This window comes from Anabrus simplex, chromosome 3 (assembly GCF_040414725.1).
Source record: "Anabrus simplex isolate iqAnaSimp1 chromosome 3, ASM4041472v1, whole genome shotgun sequence".
Classification (NCBI taxonomy): Eukaryota; Metazoa; Arthropoda; class Insecta; order Orthoptera; family Tettigoniidae; genus Anabrus; species Anabrus simplex.
Window position 1 is genome coordinate 350,044,383 of NC_090267.1, and position 20,210 is coordinate 350,064,592.

Below are 20,210 nucleotides of genomic sequence, written 5' to 3' on the forward strand. Positions count from 1 at the left end.
ATTTCACTCTCGTGTGGCGAAGATTATCAAGGAGATGGAACGGGATGGAATTATTATGAAAGCTTGCACACCATTTCTTAGTGCTCTTGTAGTAGTAAATAAACCAGACGGGTCTCTGCGCATTTGCATCGACGCGCGCGATATAAATAAGAAGTTAGTACCAGAAAGAGACCAGGCACCGGCAATCAAAGACGTCCTGAGGAAATTCCATGGCATGAGATTGTTCTCATCAGTTGATTTTACAGCCTCCTATTATCACATACTGTTAGAAGAGAAGTCTAGGCTGTTAACTGGGTTTATGTTCGATCAGCAGACCTATGTTTTTAGAAAGCTTCCATTCGGCATTTGTAACGCCGGAGCCGTTCTCGTCAGAGCCTTAGATAGATGCCTTACAGAAGAAGTTAAGAGCTTTACCACCAGGTACATTGATGATCTGCTTCTGGCCAGTGAAACCTTTGAAGAACACCCAATTAAATTGGAGAAATTGTTAGATAACCTTTCTAAGTCTGGATTCCACATCAACTTAAAGAAATCCCATTTTTGCCAAGCTGAAATATTGTTTTTAGGCCATATAATTGATGGGGAAGGAATACGACCCAATCCTGTAAAAATAGAGGCCATCAGCAAGTTCCCAAGGCCGATCCGCGTGAAGCAAGTACGGCAGTTCTTAGGCATGGCCAACTTCTTCGCGAATCACTGTCCGAACTTCACAGAAACCGTCGCTCCATTGCAAGACTTATTGAAGAAAGGCAACAGGTGGAAGTGGAACAGAGAATGTGATCTAGCCTTCGCAAAGACCAAAGAGATGCTGTCAAATCATGTCAAACTAGGATATCCCAATTTCAAGAAACCTTTTATCCTACAAACAGATGCATCAGGAGTCGGAATTGGGGCCGTACTGTTTCAAGAAGACGAAAGGAATCCCGAGGACAAGATCTACCTAGCCTTTGTCAGTAGAAAACTGCGCAGCCACGAGAAACACTACTCAGTAACAGAATTAGAGATGCTATCTATCGTCTATGCCTTAAAATACTGGCAGAAAATTATCTATGGGTTCGAGATAATTATTAGGACCGACCACAAAGCACTGATATTCATGCTAAAGGCCACAATGGCGTCTGAGCGCATTTTTAGATGGACCATGTTCGTACAACAATTTAACATCAAATTAGAGCACTGTTCAGGGAAGAGTAACATGCTAGCTGACTGCTTGAGCCGTAATCCCAACGAGGAAACTTTACAAGTCAACCAACTGGAATTAATTCCCGAAGATCACGAGTTTTTGAGAAAATTGAGATATATAAAACAAGCTCAAAAGCGAGATGGTAACCTGAGACCTATTATTGACTTTCTAGAAAACAAAACTAGACCTAAGGACCCTGGGTACAGAAAGATAAGAAGGAAAGCGTCCCGGTATCAATACTTAGATGGTACTTTATTTAAATTTGTGGACACAGCGAAATCGAAGCTGAGAGTACTAGTACCTTCTAAATTACGCGAGCCATTGATATGGCATGCTCACAGAATCACCGGCCATGGTGGCATTGACAAGACACTAGCCACGATACAAGAAAAGTTTACATGGGACAAACTCCGGTCAACTGTAAGAAACATAGTCCGAACTTGTGACGTTTGTCAAAGAGTGAAACCGAGCTCTCATCTGCTCCAACATAGTCCGATTCCGATCATTCCTTCTAGGCCAAAACAACTATACGCAATGGACCTATTTGGACCTGCTCCGACATCGAAGCGAGGTAACCGGCATATCATCGTCACCATCGACGTATTTTCAAAATACGTAACTTTGTACCCGATCCAGAAAGCGAACTCGAAATCAATAATTCGGCGCATCACTCGCAATCTGATTCCAGATATGGGCAAACCAGAGACATTACTCACTGACCATGGGTCCCAATTTACATCCACAGAATTCCGTGAAGCCATGGAACAGCTTGGAATTAAGCATATTCTGAATTCTATCCGCCATCCTTCAAGCAACCCGGCAGAGAGGGTGATGCAAGAGCTAGCTAAATTCTGTAGGATTTATTGTGGAAATACACATTGGTTATGGGTTGACGTTCTACCTATAATGATGGAGTGTTTAAACAGTACTGTACATGAGGCCACGGCACAAATCCCTGTCAGTCTCCATTTCAATCGACCACCAACTCGACCTTGGGATAGCATCGTTCAATGCCCCGGTAACTTAAGGCCAACACTAGAGGAAAACATTCAAAAGGCTGCTATCTCATTAAGGGAGCAAGCTGATCGCAGACAACGGAGGGTAAGAGAAAAGAAATTCCGTCGACCCCTGAGATTGAATGAATATGTTCTTTTAAAGAAACCAGCCATTTCGGAACCTACCAGTAAATTCTACGCAAAATTCGCACCTCTTTTCGTGGGTCCCTATAAAATTATCCGAGTATATGGGAATAATGCCTACAAAATTCAAAGTCTTGGTAAGAGCTATGAGGGAATTCATAATGCCTCAAATTTACGAAGCTACAACTGCCCTAGACCAGTAAATAATGCCCAAGTCAACACTATAATGGAAGAAGAAACGTCATGGGATACAAGTGAGGATGCAGTGTACCACCATGCATCGACCCAAGTCAACCTGCAAGAAGAAACCTGTGAGGAATGTCAAACAATGCAGAACACTATAATGAATCAACTTCGACTACTGGGCGCAGCACTAGAAGCGGACAACAGGAGGCTACGTGCCGGAACAAGAGCTGAAAATATGGCTTAGAAGTGTGACGCATGTTTACCACTCAAATTTTTCAGGGAACATGTTAAGGGTCTATTTCCAGCGTTAATGATTTCATCTTCCGACTAAATCATTAACCAACCAAGGGAGATGATGTCCCCTTCAAAATTGGCAAAATCATTTATTGGAAAGCATTTATTTCTACTGTGTGTTAAAATATTATTTATGAACCAGGAAGGGAGTTTTAACACGTCGAGTTGACTGAGCGAGATACGCCAGGTGGCTGGGAATTCCACTCAAGGCCAGGCGAGGGGAGAACGCAGAGACAGCTAGCCAAATAACCTTGGAATCAGCCGTGAATGACACGTGACCAGGCTGAATGTGTGTCAAGTGCTCGATCGATAATTGTGAAGGTGCATGACGTCTGACTATGGCAGCCAATCAAGCGATTAATTTGGTGCTAAGTTAATAAATTAACCAATCACTTATGAGAAAAAGACGCACCCCTGTCTTAAGACAGTGAATAATGGATTTTCCTAGGGAAAATTTACACAGAAATTTCTACCTCTGAACACGTCTTGTGGAGGATTACTCTAGCTTCAACAACGGACGGAGGAAGACGTATTTCGCTTACTGAGAAGAATTACTCTAGCTTCGACTACGGGCAGAAGAAGACGCACTTCGCTTGCCAGGGAACTTCGTCATTCTGAGTCTACAACTGGTTACAACTGCAGTTCAGATGTTTGCGGATTCCACCTATAATTCAGCAGACTCTAAAAGTTAAGTTTCCTTGTCATCTTATCAGACATCGGTGTGAGTTTTGGACCTTGTCTTAGACGTGATTTTTAGTTTCAGCTTCACAAGATTTCCACTGAAGAGGTCACCGGTTCGAGTCCGAGGCAGGATGTCAGTCTTCTTTCTTCGTGAACGGTGTGATTTCCAGCGCGCCAGCATGTCTCCAATGCACGAGTAAAATGTAAGGCAGTCCAGACGGGCGTGACGAGGATCGATGGTGCGTAAGGTGATAATGCACTAGGTCATCAGCCCGAGTTCTACAACCGACAGTCACCACCAAGTAATATTTAAACTTTGTTATTCTTTCTTTCCTTTTGTAAAGTAATTGTAATGACATAGCCTCTACTTATTTGTTTAGACATTTTCTATTAGTTAGAATTTTTCCATCTCTTCTTTCTTGGTGATGGTAGATTGAGGATGAGTGAGTATTTGAACCTATTAGTTTGTTTTGAGTGGATGTCTTCGAGAAGTGTTTCAACTGTCCCGAGTTCATTGTGGCAGGAGAAATAAGTGTAAATTGACCCCAACGTTAAACTTGGACTATTTGAATATTTTTTGACTTTTAATAAGATCAAATGGGACAGAAATTCCGTGGATTCTATCATGTCAGAGTTCATTCTTCAATTATGCGACATATGGTTGAGTTTTGTGTGCAATAGAGTCATCTGAAATATTATTGTGTAGTAGCTTCCGCACGTATGATCTTGCGCGGCTAGTAATAATAATAATAATAATAATAATAATAATAAAAATAATTTAACTAAATTACCGCGTAAAAGAACACCTAAGGTCATGAGCATAATATTAGTTATTATTGAAAATGGTTGATGTGCGCTCATTATTGTAATTTAGGCCTGGGAAATGGCAGTATCTGACCGATACAATTTGTTATATATTTGCTGTGCTGTGATGATTAGTTGATTGATTGATGGATATTATTGAATTCAGCAGTCGAGCTGTGCATCCATTAATGAGTCAATGACGGAATAAATATGTTACTTGATGTAATGTCTTCGTTATGAGTGCAGATTAATCGAGAATCACAATTATAGTGGAGAAGTAAAAATAAATGTCGTAGCTCACGAACCGCGTGCGCGGAATGTTTATTCTGGCCTATGTTTAAGCGATTTATCGATGATTTTTTGGATGATTTTGTGTTCGTAAATTTTCTCTAAACGTTGTCGTATAACTGTGTTCTATAATTAAGTGATAATCCTTGCTCTGTCACATTTCCCAGTTGATGAGAGGAGGTCACCACGATAGTGTCATCGTGAGAATAATTTTCCTAACGTTGTCTAAACATAAAAATTAATAATCAAGGGCTAGCGTTCGTATAAATATGTATATAATATTTCCGTGTATCCTTGTGTGAGTGTAGTATGTATGATTTGACTGTGTTTTGCTTAATGTAAGTTTATAATCCATATTTGTGATGATGCTCTTCATTATTTTGTGGAATTTTCGGCCTAATTTACGCCAACTTTAGTGGTTCACCATTTGAATGAATTCAAACCTTTAGTAAATTTTATTCGTTTTTAAGGAGGAATAGGATCTTATTTAACGAATACACATGAATAAGTATAGGCCATGTCAGTGGATTGAAATCACAAAGTCGAAAATTGTAAGAAGAATTTAATTAATTGTTTCGAGTAACGGATAAATGTAAATTGACATGAGGTCAAGTTCCGAGCTATTGTGTGAGAAGCAAATACTAAATAATTATAAAGTTGAGTTTATTAATTAATTTAAAGGTCAAGGAAGACGACTTAACTATAATTTTATAAGAGAAAAATTTTTATTTAATTTTCAAAGAGAAATGAAAATGATCATTTTCAAATTTGTTTAAAATCAAATCCATGAAGGAAGGAAGTTTATTTTCAAATTATTAAATTATCAGAGAGAGAGATCATCTCAAATTAATCATTATTAATTATTTAATTAATTTTTCACTAAAAATATGAATATTATATTTGCAGATACAGGCATTTCCTGTTTCGTTTACCGATGAAGTACCTATGTGACTACGACATAAAAGAAGACAAATCATATAAACAGAATACCTAGATTTTGTTAATTATTGTATAATTTATGAAGAGCAGTAGTTGTAATAAATGTCTAAAACCTATTTAGCTTTCTCTCATTTGCCACTAGTTCATTATCTATCCCTGCACTTTAAAATTTTCGCACAGCCAATAAGCGAACGATCTACACCCTGGAGATCTTCGCTCACCGGCCGAGCTGAGCCCGGCATGACGGGTGCAATACGTAAGTAAGCATATGAGGCTGAAGCTACTTCTCGACCACGGCAAGATAGTACACCGTATGTGGTTTTCCAATTCTCCTTTACTGATTCCGTGTGGTGAACTGAATATTTCGAGATGGGAAGTGTGTACCGGGACATAATGAACCTCTGCGTCATCTAAATTCAGTACTTTAGTCTTGTGGTTTTCGAACATTTTTCCGGTTATAAAAAAGGGAAATTATATGTTAACCAACTTTGTTCTCTAGGGACTTGCGTCTACTGTAAATTAATGTTAATTCTTATTCTTGGAAATTGTAAATTTAATACTTAATGTTTGGTTGTGGCCTTCTAGGCCTGATAGGTAGGGGTTAACGGAATGTTTTGGCAAGGTTACTAACCAAGCGAGTTGCTACAAGGGTGTGGGGTTTACGTTTGTATTCCATTTCCATTTTAACTTCTTTTTGGTCTTCTTAATTAAATTTTATTTTTAATTTGCTTTGTATTTTCGTGGTAATTCGGCATTCTGTTTTCCTTTGGTCTCTTATTATGTATTTGCCTATTGTTGATTGGTGGCCTGTGATTGGCCCTTTCCCTTAATTGACCTAGCGTGTGTTCGTTGGGAATGCTAATGTGGATTGTTGGTGATGCTGATTGTTGATTGATTTTGGTGGAAATGAATTGATGTCCCTGTTATGAATTTAGTATTGTGGGTGGTTTAACCTGTTTTTCTTTAATTATATTCGGCATTTTTCTCCCTGATGGCATATTTTCCTACCCCGTGTCGCGGACCTGATTATTATTATGATTATTATTTTGGGGTAAACATTTTTGAAAACTTGATCGTGATACTCCACCCTTCCTTGTAGGAACTCCTTGGAATGTGCTCCAAATAACATTTCTGATTTTAAAAGAAAAGGGTCAATTAAGTAAACTTTGTTTCTGAGTCTAACAAGATATATGATGGTAATGTGAAACTTGCCATGAAATCTATTGGTATTTAAAGGATATCTAAAGGTTGAAGAAGTGTTTCAGAATATCGTGTAATCTTTATTAATTTATTAATTAATTATTTTATTCAATTAATTTCTAATGAAACGGTCGACCGCATGTTTTCTTTAAATCTTTGAGCACTAAGTTTTTCTTGGTTTATTTCCAGCGAGGATTATTGCAATTTAATTGTAAACTTCTTAAGGTCTATTATTAAATTTCTCTTTGTTTCCAAGTCAGAGGTCGTTTTTAGTTTTTGAAAGTACGTGAACATTTTAAAATGATGACCAGATCTCCATTTTATCCACCTCTCTGGTGTCACCGGTTTACTTAATGGCGAGTACTTGTTCATTTTTCCTTATTTGATATTTTTTTGGACTCTCGCGTTTCCATAACTCTGATCTGTACCTTCTTTCATGTATGGTCAGAGCATTTGCTGTCACTTGGGGCAATCGGGTAATTAATTGCACTAAGTGGTACAACGTAGAGGTAGCACGTCGTCATAGGCCCCACGCAGGTCAAAAATATAGCTATCAAGGGTTCTTTCCGACAGCGTGCGAGAGTAATATCAGTTAACAACAAGTTAATAGCGTCGGTGGAAGAACGACCCGGGAGGAATGCGAAGTGGTATTTGGGAAGTAAATTATAGTATTCTAAGGACCATTTTAGTCGCTCAAGAATATCTTTTGAAAATGTTTCGTAGGCATTGTGCAAAGGAAATGCCCCGTTAACTTTCTGGAAGTATAGGGTTTTGACCTGGATTTAAGATAGAGTAGATACGAAAAAATCCGTTCCATTGGGTAGGAATCTGAGCAAAATCGAGGCAACGATTGAAATTCTGAAAGAAGGTCGTTCTCGCCAATGTAGGAAGTTGTTTTAATACCGAATACGATATATCATCCCGGCCGGGGGCGAGGTACGTGACGTCTGGAAGGCCAGATTTAATTCATGGATATCAACGGGACTAAGGAGAGAAGAAAATTTGAGATAGGAGGGATAGGGAAACTATGAGGGGAAACAAAATCTGGGGTTAGCTGATTAAAGAAAAGCATTATAGACTCTATATTATAGTGTACAATAGATGGTGTGTGGAGGAAATGGTTTGATAGGTGTGCAATCGCTCCCCATGTGTTTTGACGGCGATTGTCTATTAAGGGAGGAAATAAAGGATTTCCAAGCGAGGCGGCGTTTGTCGTTAAATTTCTTTTAAATTTGGGCAACAAGTACTTTGTAATATAAATATGTTGGATATTTCCCAAACATCGAAACGAGCGAAGTGCTGCTTTCTTTTGTGAAATTAAAGTGACACACTCATTGTCAAAAAATTGGCCGTTTAGGATGGTACAGATCTAAATAATGAGTAGTTAGGGAAGTAAAGGTATTATAGGGCATATGTTGATAGTCAATACCAGAAAACTTGTCCATCAAAACCAGTTGAAATTGGGTTGTATTAAAGTGCAGCTTTCTCCTACCCAATTTGACCGGATGTATATCTGCTTGATGACAGTCAGCAAGGACAATACGGATCGGAAAATGATCACTCGAATTAGTGTCCCCTTTACTACCTCCCATTCAATTCAGTGTGCCATTTCACTATTACATATTGTTAAATCAACTGCACTTTTCTATTAAAAAGGCGACGTCACCCAAGTGGGCGAAACATTATTTAAGATGCGTAAATTATATGTTGCTGCTAATTTAGCTATTTTATTTCCTTTAGGACAAGATGTCTCGCATCCTCAGCTATGATGGTGACAATTGAAGTCACCCCGAGGATAAAAGGGTGCAGAAATTGCGATAAAAATGTTCCCAATTAGCATATGAGCCTTGAATTTTCGGTGGACAGTAGAGAGAAATAACATTGATATTTGCAACAGAAATACCGACCACTTGCGTACCCGAAATTCTGTATGGCAAAGATTTAGAATGAAACTATAGTTGGTTGGATACCATAATACAGGCCCCCATCATAACCATAGTTATCATGTTGAATACAAATATAGTTTGGCTGGGCCCATCCAAGTTTCCCTGAGCAAAATTATGTATGATTTATAGGAGTCAATAAGTAAAAATAGTTCGTGTCTCTTACTTAAAACACCATGTGCATTCCACTGCAGAATGATGATTTTGGAACAGACAGTGCTAAAGAGTGGAGAAGTGACATGACTTCCTCTTGCATGGTTAAAAGCATTTCAGACCATTTCGAATCATGTTCCGCTGCCCGTATATAGGCAGATAGTTTATTGGAAATGGTGTCAATTGTGGCATTGAAAGGGGGAGATATCGCGAAGCGTTCTCTTAAAGTGCCATCATCTTTATCAACACCACCTGGAAGAACCGTTGTGGGATGCCTAGATTCGGAAGACATGGGAGTAGGTTAACTCCTGAAGGAGGAAGGCATATGGAAAATTTCACGTGAAATTGTGCGCAATTGGCACACCGAGGGCTTGTAGCACTACAATTATTCCGAGTGTGTCCATAACGTTGATATTTTAGGCATATCGTGGGTTAAAAACAAAGGGTTCAACCTGGGATAGAACTCTATAGATAGGTACACATTGAGGCAGGGTCTGACTGCGTAATATGATCTTGATTGTGCCTGTGGGAACGTAGGATTCCTTGCCATCCTGCATGGATCGCCTGTTCACAAGTTGAGCTACCACTGTAGGTACTGGCGATTCAGCGTATTTGCGAATTTCCTCTTCTGTCAAGTCCCTATCCATCCCTCTGATCACTCCAACCTTATAGATAGAACCAGAAGGAATAAAAGCTTTAAGGTGCTCTTCCTGTAAAATGTGATTTGACAGGAAAAGTTTGGCCTTAGTTCGGGAGTGAAATTCAATTTGAATCCTATTTTTACCTCTACGAAAGATTTGGTTCATACCAACAAATTTCCTTTCATAAACAATGTAAGTAATATTGTGTTTGCATATATATTCTTCCAGGGACAGAGATCTATATAGTACTTCATAATCTTCTGACCTGCTCGACACATATTTTAACTGGCTTAAAATGTAATACGCATATTTTATTGTATAGTGCAGCAGTTAACCTTCAATACCGATGTGTTGTTGTAGGTGTGATCTGTGGGTTTTGAAATGTCACCAGTGGCGGCCGGTCAGTACGTGCTACCGGGCTCCAGCACGTAGCTTGGAACTGTAAGGAATATTATTTATGTACAGTACAATTATCCTGGTGCCTTTTCGTTGTTCTGAGTACGATATGAATTTGTGTTTTGTGAAAATCAGGACGAGATCTGTCGAACACCTAGCGCCGTTCTCCCGGGGAACAAGGCTCGTGCTCATGTGAAGTGAGCCCTTGCCTGTAGCCTGAAGGAAGCAATACGCAGGCGCAGCCAAGCTTGCAACACTCCCCCTAGCCGGCGGAGTATACCGTAAACCGGGATCAACTTTCACTGATCCCATTTATAGTTACTTCCTCTCCCGCAAGGGGGTAGAATTACTCGATGTCCTTATGTTCACGGCCGACTTGATGCGTCGCTCTAGCTAGCTCCTTGGAGCACAGCGAGGGATCCAGTCGGCCGTGCTTATGTTGAACGTGGTAAGCGAATCTGCCACTAGAGAGTAGCATCGTCTGGCCTCGAAAGTAAAGCGTAAGTGGAGGCAATCTATCACACACATGCTTATTAAAATATCCATCTTCCTTTTGTGTCAAAAATAAGGAATTCGTAGGTGAGTCAAAGAATCTTTGAGTGACTCTAAATGTTATCCCGCATTACAATGTAATTCACTCTGGTGAAATGAAATAGCGTATGGCTATTAGTGCCGGAAGTATCCGAGGACATGTTCGACTCGCCAGATGCAGGTCTTTTGATTTGACTCCCGTAGGCGACCTGCGAGTCGTGATGAGGATGAAATGATGATGAAGACAACACATACACCCAATGATGGTTAAAATTCCAGACCCTGCCGGGAATCGACCCCGGGATCCCTGTGACCAAAGGCCAGCGCGCTAACCATTTAGCCATGGAGCCAAACATTTACTCTGGTAATAGGGAAGGTTCCAATGAATCAGTTGGTAGCTCTTTCAGTTGCTTTGTGCGGTTTTTAATCTCGCGGCTATATTATTGGTGCGTGTTTTTTCTGTCATTGTGTTAGTGCTAAAGTTTATACGGAGATTTATCAAATTATTTATCCACTGCAGTGTATATAAAGTGAAATTAAATTAGTGTTCTTAGTGGGGATCTTTCCCACGATTCTATTTGCACTGATGTAAGTTGCGCCATTAGGTTAGTAAAAACAATATTTCTCGAATGAATTATTTATCTCGTAGACAGTTGTCGAATAATTCATCTGCTTCCAAATTAATGTTGTTTTTGTTTGTTCTGAGTTATAAATTGTGAGAAAAGTTGTATTATTATTATTATTATTATTATTATTATTACCAAGTTTGAAGTATGCGTTGTTCATCATGGCAATATACAGATTTAAAACAGCGTATTTAGCTTGTTTCTTGTAGCACGTAGGACGATTTTTTCACGAGCCGCCACTGAATGTCACAGAAGTGATTTGGATAAGGTGTACAAGAAAGAAGGGACGTTCCGCTTATATAAGAATTATAAGATCTGTTCAGATCATTTCCAGGCCAGCGACTTTAAAAATCCTCGACTATACAGCCAAGGGTATGTTACATTTTTACTATAATTGTACGTAAATATTCCTCAAAGCATCACTATCGACAGCATTTTCATACTTTTCTTTCTTTTATCCCTCTTCTCAGATTAAAGCCGGGATTTTATAGATTTTCTTTCTGTTAGTAGGCTTCATGTTAAGAGGAAAACTGTCCAGCTATTAAATGTTAATTCATTGCATCATGTGTGTAAGGAATGTGCCGATATTTTTATTGACAAGTGTCTTAATGTGATGATACAATGTTTTTAAATGAGAAAAAAGATAAATCCAACCGTATGAGTTCAGGCAGGAATGCTAAAGCTAAAAAAGTAATGCATAAATGACAGATAAAGCCTTTTCACAGCAGTCCATTTCACATCTTGTTAATGTGTCTAATTTCAGTCTTTGAATAATAACTTTTTAAATAATTCTTCATTCATTTACCAGAATCATTTACCGAATCTAGTCTACATATTCCTACCTTGTTTACTGCTGCTCGCTTCTACTTCCTTCTCGCCGCACCATGCACCTCACTCACCTGTCGTTTACTTGACTGATTACGTCATCTTCGCTGCACTTCGCTGCTTGTGCGCTGTGTAACCACGTGACATTATGTTTCTAGTACTCACTGGCTTGTAGCCTGCGTTCTTTTTCTGGAATCTTCCTTTCTACTATATATTGCTCTCTCCGCCTTTCCACCGTTGAGTCGGGCTTCGTCGCGGAGTGGTGGACCACACACTAAAACAGTGCTTATTGTAATCATGTCAATTTCATCTGGACTCTATCTACAGCGACTCGGTGAGCAAGACTTATAATATTTATCTGCATTTGGACTCAAAACTTTCATTCGGGCTATTGCCTGCTGTAATACTTTCTTCTGTCGAGTGGTTATGCTTCCCTTTAAAAACGCATAACTTAGACTGCTTCTATTCACGCACTGCGCTACTGACGATTGTAAATTATTTTCAGATGTCATCCTAGATCTATGCTATTACTAAACTTCAGGAATACCCGGTGAAGAAAATCCTTTCCCCGTCCTAATCCTCATCCTACTTCCCTTCCCCCTCCCTTTCATGCTTTTTCTCTTTCAGGGTTCAGTTTCGATGTATATTGTACACTTCCAATGTATTCAACAGGCTTTCCTTTTATGTACCATTGGATAATTATTTGTAAATGTGGCACACCGTTTGGATTTTTCTTCTACTTGCAATTATTTATCTTGTTGTTAAATTATGGTTGTTAAATATATATTCTATTTCGCATTGTTATTTTGGTGATCTTCTATTGGCCTAGTTTCTTCCTTACTTTTTTTTTTGCTAGGGGCTTTACGTCGCACCGACACAGATAGGTCTTATGGCGACGATGGGAGAGGAAAGGCTTAGGAGTTGGAAGGAAGCGGCCGTGGCCTTAATTAAGGTACAGCCCCAGCATTTGCCTGGTGTGAAAATGGGAAACCACGGAAAACCATTTTCAGGGCTGCCGATAGTGGGATTCGAACCTACTATCTCCCGGATGCAAGCTCACAGCCGCGCGCCTCTACGCGCACGGCCAACTCGCCCGGTTTCTTCTTCCTTACTGCGCGATTTTCCTTGATTTATACTACTCATCATCATTTATTATTATTATTGTACCGGGCGGTACACCTCCACGCCGCTTATTTAAACCTTGCGCCAGTTGAAACTCCCCTACTGGGAGAAGTCTGAACTTGGTCTTATGTGTTAATTTTCAAGTTACCCTGAAGATGCCACTACTTGGAAATTTTGAAGTTTCTGAACTGTGTTGTTTTCGATGTATTTTTGTTTTGCTTGTAGTAAGAAGTGTGAGCATTCTCTTCTAGAGGACACTACTGAAGTACTACAACGGTGCACCCTAGTGCGAAGTGAAAGAACTGTTTTTGTTGAGAAAATTTAATTTCAAAAGTTTGTTCTTTGCTAAATTTCTTTCAGTCATTGTTTAAGTTGGCAATATTAACCTTTCTTTCCCCTTGTTTTGAATTTAGCCAATCCCGAATTTCTCGAATTAATTTTCAACCAATAATATGTTTCTTCTTCGTATTGTGTAGGGGGTTTCTTGGTGAACCAATAAAATCCTTGTGGGAGGGTGTTCTCATTCCAAAAACGCCTCGAACTTTCCGCGAGAGTATATAAACTGCTGATTTTCGGGTCTCGGGGCCACTTCAGTACCATCTTTCAGTGTGTAAAGTACATAGCAGGAGGCGGGAAGCGCCTCTTTCTTCGGGGAGCAGTTCAACACCAAGGTAATGGCCTTTTAATAACTTCTTTTCTTGCTAGCTCAGCAGTTTAAATCTCGGGGCGGGTCCGAAGCGTCTCTACCATGTAACTTTCCCTAAAATGTAAAGACTCTTAGCCTCTATTCTTTTTCAAAACTACATATTGGGATAGAGAGTGCTTAACCCTCTCGATCTCCCACTCATATTGTTCTGGGGTGAACTTATTTTTCTCAACCGATTCTTCCGTAACAGTAATGTAAATTGTTTCTTTCTTAAGTCACCTCTTTAGTATGGGATTAGCCCTTGCATTAGCGGCCTAGTGCCAGGTTAGGGTTTTAAACAAGTGTATTAGGAGTGCAGATCGCCTCCTCTCAATTGTTATTTTAGAGGTCAAGTAATTAACCTTTTCTCACTTAATAGACCTCAGTAGGTTGGGTATGTTACCCCTGTGTATATGTCCTTAGAGGACAACTTGAAGGTGGAGTTTGGTGTGGCCTTTGATAGGCTTAAAGTTGAGAGCGAGTGGCTCTTTTTCGAAAATTGAGTGTTGTATGCCTCGAGGAGGCTTTACTGTGTAATTTGGAGCAAGTGCTCCTGGGCTTGATTGGGGTCTTCTGCCCCTTTGTTGAATTCTGTATATCGTAATGCTGGGCTAATTGCCCAGAATTGTGTGTCTGGCTCTCGGAGCCCAAATCCTGTAATTGTACATTCTCGATTAGTGGTTTTGCTACTCTGTACCTGCCAATATTGTTAATTCTTGTTTTTTGCTAAGAAAATATAACCTTGTTAAATTTTACATTAACTTTAATTTCGTAGTTTGAGACCCGTTCACACCCGCACCTTCTTTCACCTCTACCTACCACAAAAACACGGTAACAATTATTATTATTATTCTAGTACGCTGAGCTCTCTACTGTATCGCTATATATCTTTGCATATTTCACTGCGTACTTCTGATTTATTATCGTTACTTGTACTTTTGTCTAAACACGCTACCACCCCGACTGTTATGGTAGCGCTATTATTATAGTATGATAGCAGAGGTCCTCCCTCACTACAATTGATATTTGAATTTAGCGCGATTTTTCAGGTCAAGTCACTAGGAGCGCCACCGTCGAATTGTCTCCCATTTTAGCAAGGCGAAATCCGTAAGTGTCGCCTATTGTCTCTACTGTATTTGATTACACTCAGTGGTGGTGCGTGAACAAGTGAATGCAGCATGGATGTAGGCTCCACGCTACCTGCCCCACTGTCATTTCTGGCAAGTTGTTGCTGCCTGTCCCTCACTGTGGCCATTGATTCCATAATGGAAACGTTTATATGTGCCGACTTAGCTGATATTCACCTCGTTTACGAAGCAGCTGGAGAAACTGCACATGCAGCGAGGAAGCTGTATAGATGCCGGTTTTAAAACCGCCGTATTTCCAATAGCCGAACGTTTTTCGCTGTGTACCGAAGACTCTGGGACTCAGTTTTGCTTCATCCTCTGATCGAGGACCGCATTGCGAACTTGTCGAAGAGAGATCGAATATAAGCACACGGAGCTTGGCAAGACGACAAGTAGGCATGTCTAACTAGACAGCTCATCGTACATTGCGTGAACAGCTACTGTAACCACAGCACTACCACAGAGTTCAGCATCTAACCGAGCAAGTAGCCGCATGGTTTGGGTCACGTAGCTATTAGCTTGTATTTGGGAGATAGTGGATTCGAACCCAACTGTCGGGAGCCCTGAAGATGGTTTTCCGTGGTTTCCCATTTCTTACCAGGCAAATGTTGGGGCTGTATCTTGATTAAGGCCAAGGTTGTTTCTTTCCTATTGCTGGTCCTTTCCTATTCCATTTCGCAGTAAGACCTATCTTCGTCGGTGTGACGTAAAGCAAACTGTAAAAAAAATAAAAAAAATAAAGAAGGTTGAGCATCTCCAAGAAGCATATTACCTACCAAGAGCTGAATTCTGTACCGTACCTGGTTCTTGCAACAATGTGAACATAATGCAGATATTTCGCATAGTGTGTAGATTACATAGAGGCATCCTCTAAGTGGGAGTGTATAATTAATTTTCACGAAGCCCACGCATGGGCAGAAGACCCTCATGCCTTTTCTAGAACAGGTTTTCTAAAAATATTAGGGCTGTAACTTTGATAGATCAGCTTCTTGGACCATTGGAGCTGTGTGCACGACTGACTGGCTCTAGTTATCTCCATTTTCTGCAGTCTACTCTGCCAGAGCCTCTGGACGACGTTATACTACAGATATGTAAGCGGATGTGGCTCAAAATGCTGGAGCACCTCCTCACGTCAGTATGCATGATCGTAGATCGCTAGAACGCCGTTTTCCTAATCGGTGGGTTGGTCGGCATAGTCCCGTCAGCTGGCATTCGAGGTCCTCCGATTTAAATCCACTAGATTTTTATTTCTTGGGGCGCCTCAAAGACGAGGTGTACCAAGTGGAAATTACCGATGAAGTAACTCTAAGACAACGTATTTGGGATGCCGTCGGAACTGTGAGAGCTGATGTGGAGGTGTGGAGGCGGGTGAGGGCTTTATGGTCACAACACAGGGAAGTGTCTTAACGGACGACATTTCTTGCATTTGCTATGAAGGGACAGAAGAGTAATTTCGGACGAAATACGTGTTCCAGTAATTGGGGAGTCACGATTAATAATTTGGAGTTGTTGACAGTTCACTATTTTCTTTCTTGTGCATTCTAACAAATTAAAAGCTATAATGTTTGAGTGTGACGGTTAGCTTTTATTTAGTCCAACTAACTTCTTTTTACGGTTTTAGGAGACTCCAAGGTGCCAGAATTTTGTCCGAAGACTACGAGGTTCCAGAAGTTTGTCCCACATGTGTACATTAACGTGCTAGTAAGTCTACTGATAGGAAGCTGACGTATTTCTAGCAGCTTCAAATACCACCAGACTGAGCCAGGATTAAGCCTGCCAAAAACCAGGAAGCCAGTGCTTTAACCGTCTGAGCCACTCAGCCCTTAAAATTTTTATTTTGGTACGGTTAATAAGCAGTGCATCGGACGAGTTGGCCGTGCGGTTAGGGGCGCGCAGCTGTGAGCTTGCATCCGGGAGACAGCGGGTTCGAACCCCACTGTTGGCAGCCCTGAAGAGGTTTTTCCGTGGTTACCCATTTTCACACAAGGCAAATGCTGGGACTGTGCCTTACGACTACGGCCACTTCCTTTCCACTCCTTGGCCTTTCCTATCCCATCGTTGCCATAAGACCTATCAGTGTCGGTGCGACGTAGAGCAAATTGCAAAAAATGAGCACTGCAAACGCAGCAATTAGTTATAATGCTTTAATTTGGCATTATAAATTTTCTGTTCGTTTGGAAGGAACTGTAGGTACGTTTAATTTATGTACACTAGTATCCAAAGGTTAAGTATAAGTTACGAGTACGCAGGGCAACAGGAAATAGACCGCAAATTGCATGATATATGCACCTATATACCTTACGTGTTTGCTCTGTATAGGAAAGGAGTGTTCCCTGCTTTGACTAGCGTCGTAACCGCAAGGTAAACACAGCCAGTGCCTGCGCCCCACATTCCCTCAGTCGTGTTGCCCTGTTATAGTGTGCAGAGTGTAGCCTCGTGGTAAACGTAACAACATAATGGCACAACGACGCCATTTGGACCCCGTTTGGCAGGGTAGAACACTCGGCCGCCTGGAAGCAGGCCAGACAGCGACCGCAGTCGTCGTATCCTTGAATGTGCCACAAAGTGTCATTTCCGGGCTTTGGAGACGATTTCGGGACACAGGAGATGTTAGTCGTAGGCCAGTACCAGGTCGACCATAGGTAACCACTCTACAGCAGGACCGATATCTGGCCTTAACCACCCGACGAAATTGGAGTGCATCTGCAAGACAATTGTCGGCGGAGCTTACAGCCGTCTCAGGGGTTGCCGTTTCCCGGCAAACTGTGTACCGGAGGTTCAGAACAGCAGGGCTGTTTGCCCGACGTCCGGCGGTGTGCGTCCCGCTCACTCCAGCACGGAGACAGGCTCGTTTACTGTGGAGCCGTCAACATCGAAACTGGAAGATGAATGAATGGAGGCATGTGCTCTTCACAGATGAATCCCGCTTCAGTTTGCAGAACGATTCCCGTCGCACATTAATCTGAAGATAACCGGATAGCCGATACAAACACAGGAACATCGTGGGACGGAACCAGTATGGTGGTGGTGGCGTCATCATGTTGAATGGCCGTACGGACCTGCACGTCTTCATGGGTGGTCCGAGGAACACTGTTAAGGGGAGATATAGGGATGAGGTACCTGAGCCACATGTTTGATTCTTCAAAGGTGCGGTTGGTCCAGACTTCCTCTTAATAGACGATAATCCCCGACGGCACCGCGCTGCTCTGGTGGATGAATTTCTGGCTGGAGAAGACATTCATCGCATGGACTGGCCAGCAAAGTCTGCGGATCTGAATCCTACAGAACATGCCCCGGATGCATTGGGGAGGCGAATTCCATCCCGTCAGCCTCCAACAAGGACCCTCTAAGACCTTCGCATTGCCCTTTCGGAGGAATGGGATCGACTGCCAGAAGAGCTCTTGGACCATCTGACAGAGAGCATGCCACATCGCTGCGAAGCATGTGTGGCCGTTAGAGGTAACCATACACCCTATTAACAGCATATTTTGTTGTGGAAGACATTGCCAAGTTTTGTTAGTTGTGGTCAAAGGTGTACCTTAGCTATCAGAACCTTTCTGACACTGTTTTTTGGACATATTGTGTGACATGGTTGATTCAGCTTGCGTTTGCTCAGCAATCAGTCTGACATTCCTATCAGGCGGTATGGCCTCGTTTAGTGATTATGCTTAACTTTTTGGACACTAGTGTAGTTCAATAACATGTACATTATACGCTTGAAACAAAAGTTCCATACGCTTTAATAATTCACTTTCAATATTACTCACTTGTATATCCTATCCCATGCATTACTTCCTGGACGCAGGGAACATTGTTTACGTATACGTTAGGATGATTTTTCGTTGTTTATTCTCCCTTTATGCAATGCAAAACAGGAATAGTTGCATAGTTCATGTCCTGGAATGCCTGCCTATCCCAACCCTATGCTCGAATAATTATAATACCACACAATCATGTACGACCCGCACAGACACAGATGATCAAGCCATTTCCACACTCACTAGAGCATGGGGCTGATGACCACAGATATCCCAATCCCCTAAAGGACATAACAGAACCCTCATTAACACCGGCTATTCGATACATCTCCATTAACCGAGGTGGGTGACGAAGGGCGTCTGAAGATCTTGAAATGGAAAGAAAATGCTGACAATTTATCCTAGACAGACTGTCCGTAAATAAACAAAACTGGTTTGGGAAGAATGTTATCTAACATATCATGAAGCAGTAGCGCCAGCCTTTAGCTGTTATCTTGGACAGGATGCACATACTCGTAAACAAAACCGGTTTAGCAAATATGTGCGTAACTTGTCATGACCCAGTAGCACCAGCCTTCAGCTGTTATTGTAGACAGGATGCACATATACATAAACAAAGCAAAGCTATCCATTCGCATCAGAGGTGTATTAATTACTCTAAAAACATCAACATATCCCACTGCTCACGAAATTAACTTCCGACGATTTCTAAAAAAAATTATATATAGTGGTTCGACACATCATTCTCGATTGCTACAAGAAATATCTGCATGCATACCCCTAACAATCTGTATGATAATTTATCCTTAGTAATGCCACTGGATGCAGCCATCTTTGATTACTACCTGTCAAGCCAAAGGGTCACTTCCTCTGATCACAGAAGAATCCCATTCCTTGCTAGATACCCTTTCTCTAACCTTTCCCAGTTTCCAAATAAATTCAACAGACGGCAGAGCGTTCCTAATAACTTACATGCTCCTAAGAGAAAAATCACCGGGCGAGTTGGCCGTGCACGTAGAGGCGCGCGGCTGTGAGCTTGCAACCGGGAGATAGTAGGTTCGAATCCCACTATCGGCAGCCCTGAAGATGGTTTTCCGTGGTTTCCCATTTTCACCCCAGGCAAATGCTGGGGATGTACCTTAAGGCCACGGCCGCTTCCTTCCAACTCCAACTCCTAGGCCTTTCCTATCCCATCGTCACCATAAGACCTATCTGTGTCGGTGCGACGTAACGCCCCTAGCAAAAAAAAAGAGAAAAATCTACATACAAACAGACCCCATCATGACATACACGTTAGAGATTATCGGGGAACACATATCGAAGGATAACCTAACTACACTAGAATGAGTGAATGCCATGTATCTTAAAAAAGTTCTCTGCCTGGCAAAAAGCTCTCCTTCGAGACTAACTTATGAGCTCACAACACAACCGTTCTATACATATGAATCACGATTAAGAATACCACTGCTTTCTACGACACAATACCAAGCCTTAGCCTACATTAAGAACTGCCAGAAGCAGCGTGATGACATCACAATGCATGAATTCTGACTACGAACTGCGGCATACCATAACACGCTTCTTATTCAATGTTTATAGGGCAGGAAAGATAATATGACTATGACAGGCATATAAGGACGGTTTATCTGACCTAGGTATTTATAACAAATGCTGCGAAGTAGTATGGGT

At 41.2% G+C, this 20,210-nt stretch overlaps 1 protein-coding gene across 1 annotated transcript in view; it reads right to left on the reverse strand.

Moving 5' to 3' along the window:
• Positions 1-11,905, reverse strand: part of LOC136867329 (serine/threonine-protein phosphatase 6 regulatory ankyrin repeat subunit A) — a 205,624-nt gene extending 193,719 nt beyond the window's left edge. The window contains exon 1 of the mRNA XM_067144486.2: positions 11,847-11,905. The gene's annotated coding sequence lies outside the window, so the exon portion shown is untranslated. The remainder of the gene's footprint in view (positions 1-11,846) is intronic.
• Positions 11,906-20,210: the final 8,305 nt, after the last annotated feature.